Source organism: Lycorma delicatula, chromosome 5, assembly GCF_047948215.1.
Source record: "Lycorma delicatula isolate Av1 chromosome 5, ASM4794821v1, whole genome shotgun sequence".
NCBI classification, from domain to species: domain Eukaryota; kingdom Metazoa; phylum Arthropoda; class Insecta; order Hemiptera; family Fulgoridae; genus Lycorma; species Lycorma delicatula.
In genome coordinates, this window is record NC_134459.1 from 160,981,565 (window position 1) to 160,992,880 (window position 11,316).

General features: G+C 29.8%; 1 long non-coding RNA gene across 1 annotated transcript; it reads left to right on the plus strand.

Moving 5' to 3' along the window:
* The first annotated feature begins 685 nt into the window (after nt 1-685).
* On the plus strand, nt 686-9,882 carry LOC142324571 (uncharacterized). The gene is made up of 3 exons (XR_012756326.1): nt 686-833; nt 2,639-2,860; nt 9,631-9,882. It is a non-coding gene; the product is annotated as an uncharacterized LOC142324571 (long non-coding RNA).
* The last annotated feature ends 1,434 nt before the right edge of the window (nt 9,883-11,316 follow it).

Below are 11,316 nucleotides of genomic sequence, written 5' to 3' on the forward strand. Positions count from 1 at the left end.
TCAGATACCGGTATCGTTACCGATAACAGTATCGATAAGGGTACCGTTATCTGGTTAGCGTTGATAACGGTATTTTTTATACCTTTTTTCTAATATTCAACTGCCTTTACTAGGATTTGAATGTTGGAAAACTCGCGGCTTCGAAATCAGCTGATTTGTGAAGACGCGCGTTCGCCGCTAGACCAACCCAGGGGGTGTAATATCAATTTCAAAAAAAATAAAAATGATGTATTTAAAGTTCTATTACTTTTTAAGTTAAATATTTCAAAAAATTTAAATTTTATAAACAATAGCGATTCTACTAAAATAATAAACCCCAAATAAATAAATATCTTAGACAAGTTGGCTATAGTTTAAAACGTGAAAACTGCCGGCCAGAATATATGTGTAGGAGCAACCGTTCTTTTTCTTTTAGAGCTAAAGAACAATGATAGTATAAAGAAAAATTGTTTCGATAAATCCAATCATGCTAATCACATTTTATAGAATGAACATAATTACAGATAATTATTATAAAAATAATTACAAATAATTTTATTAAAATATTAGATTTTTCCACAGATTATTATAAAACAAGCAATATCCAAAAATGTTATACATATTGTAATAATAATAAATTAATAAAGCAACATATCAGATTTGAAGATGATTTTCTATTTAAATTAATAATTATCACGATGCCTAACTTATTTCCTTCCAACAAGGAAGACTGTTGTTAGGTTATTAATAGTTAATAAATTTTATTTAAGTTTTTAATTTTTTAAAAGTACAAAAAATTACTCTTGAGGATTGTCAAATGGCCTAAAGCCCTAGGGATAAAATATAAATTGTTGGTAAGGTTGATTTTTTAAAAATATTATAACGAATTATTTAACCTAACTTGCGACTTTATTCTGATCGGAACAAATTACAAAATTTGAAAAAATTATAATATTTTCAGAGACATGAAATGATATTTATGTAAATACATTAATAATAAAATATTAGTATAAAATAATTAACAGTTAAGAAATCGTTCCTGAAAATCATTTCGAACATATACACTTATATCTGTACATGTTGAAGTGCTTCAACATGTTGAAGTAAATCATATGTTAGTCTTTTTTTTAATTCATCAACAGAACAATATATTATCTTTTAAACTAAATCTTTTAATTGTAAAATAAGCCAATGGTTAACTGATTATACAGTGTCCCTTTTCATAAAGTATGCCTCTGTATTGATCTGAAAGCACTTCTTTTGTCCTAAAAGATTATGTTTTTAAAAAGCCCACAAATTGGAGTTTACACATTATATGAGAAAATATTTAGGCATGAAAGTAATCGATAATGATTACTAGCTCAATGTTTTTATAAAGATGCTTCAGAGTAAAACTACTCCATTTTGGTAAACAAAATATCAGTTTTATCATCCCACAAGAATTTATTAAATAAAAAACCCAGAGGTTATCTTTTGTGGATAACAAAGATACTATCAATATCATTAATGGGATTTTTGGTCACACAATCTGCAATATTATGTCTAACCGAGAAGCACAATGTTTTATCCATATATTGTTACAATCCATCCAGTGAAAATGTTTTTAAACTGCAACTGTTAAGTTTCAATCCATTTTTATTTATTATCCTTAGAAATAGATACAGTTGTGTCATCTGTGAAAAGAGTTGGAATGAACGGCTAAAGATTTTAAGGCAGATCATTAATAAACATAAGAAAGCAAAAACGTTTCCCTGAGGCCCTCCTCATTGTACATCTTGAAGCGAGGACCTAAATTTACAGGTGTGTTCTTGTCAAATGATAAAATTTCTACTACTTGTTCAGAATTTGTAATGTACGACTTGAAAAGTTTCTTTTCAGATACCGATACCACAGCTACTAAGTTGTTTTATCGGTATAAATAAATGTTTTACAAATATTTCATAAAATTGAAAATGAAATTTTTTTATCTTAAAGAATTTAAAATATTTTCCAAAAACTGGTTAATGGCTACGGCTTGGTAGACGTGTTTGCTAATGGAAATATAAAAATTAGATTACCTTATCAATATTATAGTGCACTTGCTATTAAGCTGTCTCGTCAGTGCACTGCAGAATAATATCTATAAGAATAAACATTGCAATATAAGTATACACTTTCTTTTATTTATCATGCATTTGAGTAAGATATTTTAAGTACGTTATAATACGCATCTTACTCTGATTGAGTAGCATTTGGGTAGATAATGCAGAACATACTTTAAGAATCGATTCAGTGTATGAAAAACAATAAAAGTACATTTATTGCCATCAAAAGTTCCATCTATCTATATTATCTGTTCCATTATTGTTTTTTTTTAAATCTATTTCTCAGTAAGTTTTGCGGTATCTTGATAATATTTGATATACTTATTAAATTTTCTGATAAACTAGTAATTGTGTGACATAAAGCTTCATTTTGTAATAAATTTAACAATAAATTAAGCTCTAAAAAGAGAGAATAACTACAGTGAAATTAAATTAAATTGTAAAATGGAATTATTGTTTGCAATAGGTATTGTATTGTAATTTACATATAAATTTATAGTAAAAATATTTTAAAAGTTACAACCACCACATCCTTGTTTTTTTTTCTGTTTTTGTTTTCTTTTTGTTCACAAAAGTTATTTGAAGGTAAAATGAAAAATAATAAATTTGTAAAGTGAACAATTTAAAATACTACTAAGAACAAAGTAATGCTACTTAATAACAGAATGATCTCTGAAACAAATGTTAGATTTGAAGGTGTAATAAATCATGAAAGTGTATTTTATATGATATTGCTGAGAATAGATTGGAAGAGACAAATTATGTCGATGGTAGGCTACATCGAAAGCAGCTGGAAGGTGAGTTCATTTTTTTTTAGAAATTATGGTTTGATAACAGAAACTTTTCCACAAACTGTACTTCTCCTGAACAACATTGCAAAATGACAAAAGTTTGATTTAAAATACAATTTTTCTTTACTAGTCAATAAATAAACTGCCATGATTACATTAATTTTCAATGATTATCTCTTCATCTCATATGCACTATTAAATTATATTTTTTAGTTTAACTATTATGAATTTTATTATCACAAAATGACATCATTTATTAAGATATAATTTTAAGTTAAGGCAGAGTAAGTGCAGGTACACAAAGTTTTAGTGGATAACAAAGTAAATTATTTACTACTATAATTTACAGGTAAGTTGCAATTAAAAATCACACCTGAAAGTGAATTAATGATTTAAAGGGTTTTCGTCTCTGTGAGCTTTATTCTCTTAACACTTATTCAAAAAAAAAAAAATATAAGTGATCTTTGTATGGTTTGAAAATTATAATATAGCAGATTTTGTAAATTCTGCAAAAGAATATCAGTGGTTATAAATATCATTTCCCAACAGTGAAAGTGGAGATGTCACTCTTACCCCAAAAAAACATAAAAAACTTTCTCATGAAAATTAAACAGATCTTTCTTTGGTAGATACATTAAAACCTCCACAATATGCTTCATTTCTTTTATGAAGTAATTTGAAAGACAACCTGGAACTTTAGATGTTATCCAAATTAATCGCTTCATTACTAATATTGTATTGATTATAAAGACAAATTGTTATTCATACAATGGAATTTAATTACATTCATAAGCCTTTACATAGAGTTAAGCCTTTAAATATTATAATATCGAATCAAGAATCGATGAGTTAATCCCAAGTTTTCCTAATTTTTTTAATGTTTAAAAAAACCTATGGAACTTTTTTTTTGTTTTTGCTAGAGCCCTTCTAGTCTTTCCTTACACATGTCTTCCCCTTTTTAAGAGCTGCTGGACATTCTTAAATGTACATTGATGTTACCGCTTGCTACATAAAATTTTTAATGGTTTTTACTTATTGCATTGCACGTTTTATATATTGTAATAAATAAATTGAAAACTCACAGATTACTGTTTCCTCTCCAATCTAATTTGATGAAAATGACAATTCTATTTATGCTAAATTCTGGGATAAAAGTCCTCCGACATTGCTGAAAAAGAAAACTTACCAATTTAGTTATTATTAAATTACAAATAAGTAACAAAGTCTATAAGTTGTATTGGTATAATTTTTTTGTTTAATGATATTTAGTTAACACAAAATTCAATTCACCTTAAAATTATAAAATTTAACTTTATGCTTTTTGTTATGAAGAAATTTGGTGAATTAAATTATAAGAAGTGTAAATTAATTCATCAAGACATCTAAGTTTAGTCTGTTGTGCTTTTAATATAATAATTTGCCTGCGATATAAGTCTCATAAGCAGACAGATATCACTCTGTTAAGGGGCGATTAAGAAAGTAGCTATTGCCTCAGCCTAAGAGATAAATCCAGAATTTTATCCAAGACAAACCTCAAAGATGTAATCGATATTCATGGAATCTATTTGACGAATAAGGGATTCCAATCGACTCAAGGAATCTAGTTCACAATAATTAATATTTTTATGTCTCTGAAGCAGTCATAACTCAACAGATAACCTGACATGAACACATATCTATTTCCAAAAAAACGCTGAGCCAATCTTAATAAAAACTGAAAATCAATAGTTAGGCTTTCTGAGGAAAATGGATATTTTAATGGTTTTCCTGATGGCTTTCCCACAAAAATTATTGCATACCAGCATGAAGCTGACTAAACTATAGCTGATATTCAGCCCTGAAATTGGTCCTTTCACTCTGTTCATCACATTGACTGGTTGTATAGTGTCATCATAAATTTAAAGAAATCAACTTTATATGGTATCACTTGTATCTCGCATGACTTGTATAGCACAGAATTCACAGATCAGGAATTTACAATGTAATGACTTGTTCAACCACTCCTTCAATCTATTTAGTGCTGGTAAAGGAGCAATTGATGAAAGATATGATATTGCTGTTTCCAACTGTGAGATTTGTTTTGTAATTCATTTTTTGTGAGCAAACTTACAGTTAAACTAAAATCTGTAGATTATAATCTAATGATTATACTAATATTATGAGTAACATAGTCATGGTGCCAGAAAATCATGAAGAACAGCTGAATATTGATTTGTAATCAAGAATTACCTTAAACCTGATTGATATTTAAATATTTATTTTAAAAAACGATAGAGGAACCGGAACTGTTATGATAATTTTTTTTTATTTCTAGTTACTTAGGAAGAAATTGTACTTTGAAAAAATAAATCAATAAAATAATTATAATCAGATATATATATGTCATTTGCCGTAAACAAAAGATTGAATGCGACAAGATACGAGATGCATGTCCCACAAAATAGCATTGGCATTCTCAAGAAAAAAGCATTTCATGCCGGGCTTAGTAAGGAAAGTGAGGACTGAAACAATTGCCGATCATCTTCTACACAGAGTAGGCCAAGCCCACTAAAACGCAGAAAATCTTTCAGCTCTACAAGCAACACCTTCACTCCGTTCACCACTGGGACTGGTCGTGTATGAAAATCATTATTCTTAATGAAATAGAAAGAAATTGTACCTCTTACCTCTTTTGTGCTTTATATGCATCAGTACATTGTGATTGCGACAGATTATGTAATTCAATAACTGAAGATAAGACTTCTGCTAGGTCAAAGAAAATTATTCACGAAATGTACCTAACAGTTGGGAACAGTAACATCATGTGTTTCATCGACTACTCTTTTACCTATTACCTATTAAATGAATGAACATGTAATTAGATTACGCATAGCTGATTGGTGTTAGCACATTATATACTTTGCTTCTACTTACTAAAAATGTAATTAATTCTTGTATTCTAATATCATTGTAGATGTAAAATAGTTAATAAAAATTATTTGTTTTAAATAATTAAAACATTTCTCCTGACATTAGGTATTTGTGTGTGATCCTCATATGTCACAACCGTAACCGGCAGAGGACAACTTCCTCACGATGAGAGTTTCTGCAAGAGGAGCCCCATGGCAACACTTAATCCGTTGGAGTTTATTATCGACGGTAGCCGTCCAGTCACTTTGCCACCTCGCTCGCAGTGATTGTTTTATATGATTGATAAAATCAAAGGTACTAACTCGGGTGGTGAAAGGAGGCTGAATACATGCTTCCTTGGCAGCAGAATCTGTTCTTTCGTTACCTAGAATTCCAACGTGGCTGGGGATCCAGCAAAAACCTACCTCCCTGTTGCCTTTATTTAACTCAGCGATTTTATCATAAATGTCAATGACAGGATGTTTGGAATAAAGGTTTTCCAATGTCTGGAGAGCACTGTACGAGTCACTGCAAATAAGAATGCTCCTATATTTAGGGCCAACGATACTTAGAGCCCTATCCACAGCGAGTAGTTCTGCGGTGAACACACTCGTAACACCGGGTAGGCCAAACATATAGGACTGTTCATTGATAACAAAAGCACAACCAACGTTACCGCCATGCTTCGACCCATCAGTATATATCCCCACGCCTGGGTTCAACTTGGCGAGGAGAAACTGAAACATCTGCCAAAAAACAATAGGTGGCGTGAAACAATAGGTGGCTTATATTATGTTGTAAGATCAAACGTAAAATTTACATGGTGTATTCTCCACGGGGGGTTCGAGCACGGACATGATGGAAAGAACGAGGGAGAGTTAACACTCATATGCTGCAGCAGACGTCGTGTACGGACACCCACAGGCGCAGTACAACGTGGACGGTCCTCATACTCCCTCATATTAGGATTCTTAAGAACTGGGTCAAAAGCTGGGTGATTCGGCTGTCCGCTGAGACAGCCAAATCATACAGACATCTGTTGTTGCCTACTACAGAGCTTAAAATTATATTCAGTCAAAACTTCAATTGTCTATACTGTGTGTTGTGTTCACACAGTTATTAGTGTTTTGCTATATTTTCATAAATTCTTTATAATACTGAAGAGATTTTTTTCTCATTTTTATTTGCTACATGGCCTCTAAAAAGTTGATGGATGCTCAAATCATCCAGACAATTATTGTTACATTAGAGGTAAATGTACGCATAAATCTCAAAGAAAAACTTATTTCTGGATTGCGCACTCAGGGATCAAGATAAAATCTGGGTGCCTCGTGTTATTTTTATATGATGCTCAGTAACTGAACGGTTCAACAGGAAACGACGAGCCCTGTTATTTATCATGCATTAGCTGCATGGAAGTCCTTCAGAGACAATGTTGGTGTTTTTTAGGCAACAGAAAAGATGAAAACTATGTTTATGGTTAATAAGCTGTTAAAAAACTACAAATATTTAGTACGTAGGATGTCATTAAAAATTCATTTCCTACAGTCTCACCTAGACTTTTTTCCTGAAAATTTGTGCTCTGTCAGTGATGAGCAAGGAGACCGTTTCCGTCAGCATCACTACCAAGGAAGATGGGACGCTAGAATGATTGATGACTGTTGTTGGTTTTTATTTAGAGAAACTGATAAAACATCGTATAAGCGAGAAAACATCTGTAAACTTATTTTAAAAACTTAGTTCCAATGATTTAATCGTTTAAAAACTCTATTGAATATATTTCAATTCATCTGTATTTGAATAACAAAAACTTAGCTGATTTGAACAAATTATAAATGAATACATAAAAATAATAACTTTTTTGAAATATTGGTATGACACTGATTATGCATTTATTGCTAAATAAATCGTATGTATCTATAAATGCAATGTATTACACAAAATTTTATAAGTTTTGAATTCAGCACCCAATATTTGTTAAAATACCATGCCCAATTCTAAATGTGATTTTTATATTTTGCTGCGTTTTAAAAATTCTATTAGACATTTACAGTACTTACTTTTTATTCAATCCAGATTTGAAACTACGGTTGATAGTCACTTTAACTAAAATTTTATTTTATCTTCCATAACCATTTTCCGCTTTCAATATTATATTTGAGAATCAGTAACCATTTTTTTTTGTCACAGCTTCCATGAATTTAAAAGTACTCCCAGTACAGCACCTACAACTCAAAATCACTTGGCAAAAAGATTAGTAATGCACTTAATATGAACTGTTAATTTTTTTTTTTTTTTTTTTTTTGTTTTGCGTAGGAGGAGGAAAAGCTCTACCAGCCACCGTCTGCGCCCGTAACAGACGGTAGTGTCGGGCTCTCACCGACTAAAAACCTCCCCCTTAGGGAGGAGGACCCTATTAGGGATTGGGATCGTGGACGCGACTTAACTAACTAATAATAAAATAATATCTACGTTGTACCTGAAAAAAAAATACACAGCATATACAAAATTTAAATCTATTTTCATAAAACTTAATTTACACTGCTTATCTAAGTAATTTTAATGTAAAATTTACGTTGAACCTGAAACAGAAACATACACAAAAATAGACATAAAAATTTCCTACAGGAAAGTTCCTATCAGGAGACCCTACTGGGACTAGGCATTGGGATCGCGGACGCGACTTAACTAATAATAAAATAATATCTACATTGTACCTGAAAAAACATACACAGCATATACAAAATTTATATCTATTTTCATAAAACTTAATTTACACTGCTTATCTAAGTAATTTTAATGTAAAATTTATGTTGAACCTGAAATAGAAACATGCACAAAAATAGACATAAAAAATTCCCTAAAGGAAAGTTCCTATCAGGGGACCCTACTGGGACTAGGCACCTACCGCGATTTTATAAGAATATTATACTATCAACTTAAAAACTACACAACTTATTTTTAACATGAAAATTTATAATATTAAACAATAATAACAAAAGTAAGTACCTTTAGTTGAAAATTATCCTACAATAAAAGGGAGTACCACAATGTAAGGAGGGCCACTTACATGGCAGCTCTCCCTTAGAATATTAAATGAACCGTTGAGTTACCTGAAACAAAAGAAAATAAGACAAATTCAATTAGCGGTTGTGAAATTAAATAGTTTTGTTTTAGTTATTTAATTCATTTCATGTATGATAGCACTTAACTTTTTCTAACAAAAATATTTATTAGGAATGATTAGGTGGTCCATTTTTACTTCTTAAATATTTAACCTGAGGTACAAGTATTTATATAGACATTTTTTACAGAAATAGAATCACTAGCTAGGTAGGTACACAAGAAAAGCTATACCTTCTTCCAGACTAGATAGATACAAAGAACACTGAATTTTTTACGGACCCCGCATCGGGTAGATATCCATTGAGAAATCATTGAAAAACACCCTTTTAATAGATCAAGGTAGAAGAAAATAAAGGAAAAAAGTTGAAGTTAGAAGGTGAGAAAGGAAGATTGCTAAACAAGACATCTCGCTCAAAAAAATTCTAAGCCCCTTTTAAGGCAGCAAGGATTCCTCTCGTACAAGATCAGAGCGCTTTACCAAGAATAAATGCAAAAACATTATTCTGAATTAAGGTTCACTGATGTAGATGGTAACAAATCTATATCGCATCTAGGAATGTGTGTTATATGAACCTACTTGGCCGAGCTAAAATTTTCAGCTAAGAATAATGTTGAATGGTAACAAAAATCGATACAGGATATCAGTATACCACCTGATCCTTTTACTAATTTTTATATTATTTTTTTAAAATCATATTTAATATTTTTATAGAATTAAATGCATCATTTATTTTCTTATTATTTTTTACAATTTTATATAGGTTTCCACTTGCTTTGATTGCTCTGGTATTTAAAATTCATGAAATATTTATGTGCCATCTACTTTATAAGTATATTCAACAAATTTTGACAAAGAGGTGCAAGCATGGTTTCATTAAATTTTCAAGCCCCCGTCAGGCAAGAGATTCATTGTCAAAGCAATTAAAACAATAAAGGACTAAACAGAATTTCCATTATCAAAAACAAAAAAACTTGTGAAATCACTTCTAAATTTTTACACAGTATATTTTCTATTAAAATAATACGTTAAATGAAGATATTGCTTTGTTTCATCTATCAAAACCCATTCTCTATCTGTAAACATATATAAAATTAATTTTTATTATAATTAAGGAGGTATCTAAGTGAAAAGATGACTGTCACGACAATAATTTGATTCTTATTTCATTTATTTTACACATGAAATCAAACAAAATCAGTTGCTTTTCATGGCTATTCTTTACATTATAAAAGAATAATTGTCTTCTACAAAAATAATAATTGAGTTAAATTATAAGTACATGTTGCATTTCAATTTTATTAACAATGATGAAAAAAAATCAAATGATGTACAGTTGTTAACTGATAAATACTCAAAATATTCTTGAAATATTGTAAGCCAAGAAATGTACATAATAAGTTATTAAGTTTAATTGCTGTAACAAAATTCATAAAAATTTGTATATACATATATATATATAAAATTTAACATTATATAAAATTTAAATCACCTAAACACAGTAATTAGATTATTTATACTTATGTTCCAATAACCGGTTTGTGCAGTATCTTACACCTTCACTTGCTATTATATTCTGTCTTATTCTTTTTAATTTATTTGTAATATTTTTGTGTAAATTATAAATATTTTATTTAATTAAATAATTATAAATTATAAATTTTCACAGTACATTTATGTTCATTTTTTTGTCTTAGGTCATTTGACTGGGTTTTGATACAGCTCTTTAAGATTCCCTATTTAGTGCTAGTCGTTTCATTTTGGTATACGTTGTACCTGTACAATAGGGTATGTTGTATACCCTAATTATGTTCGTAATATCAAAATTTAAAATTTCACAAAAGATAACATTATAATTTATCATAAAAAATAGATATCATTAAAACAAATAAGTTTTAATGTAATAAAAATAGAATTTAATACATACTGGAGATGCAGGGTACTGCAAAAAAACAGTCGGTGGAAATTAATATGGCAAGTGTAACTTATCTAATTACTGTGTTTTGGTGGTTTATATTTCAAATAAAATATTTATCAGAGACAAATTAGGCATTGACCAGATACTGGCATTTCTTGATATGTAACACTATTAAGTTTCTTTTCTTTATTATACTGTTTTTTCCTTTACTGCATTATGTTGTAATTTGCCACACAAAATTTCTGTGTTTCGCATGACATTTAATGACAGAACTACCTAAAATTTTTAAAAAATTTAGAAATAAAAGTACCTGCAGTATCAAAAGAGAAAGTTACCTATCAGTGATATAAACTGGAGTCTAAACTAATGGCATGACCCGCTCTTTTTCTGTTTAGCCTCGGGAACCACCATAAGGTATTACTTAAGAAGATGATATGTATGAATGCAAATTAAGTGTAGTTTTGTTCAGTCTCACATCGACTATTCCTGAAATGTGTGGTTAATTGAAATCCTACCGTGAAAGAACACTAA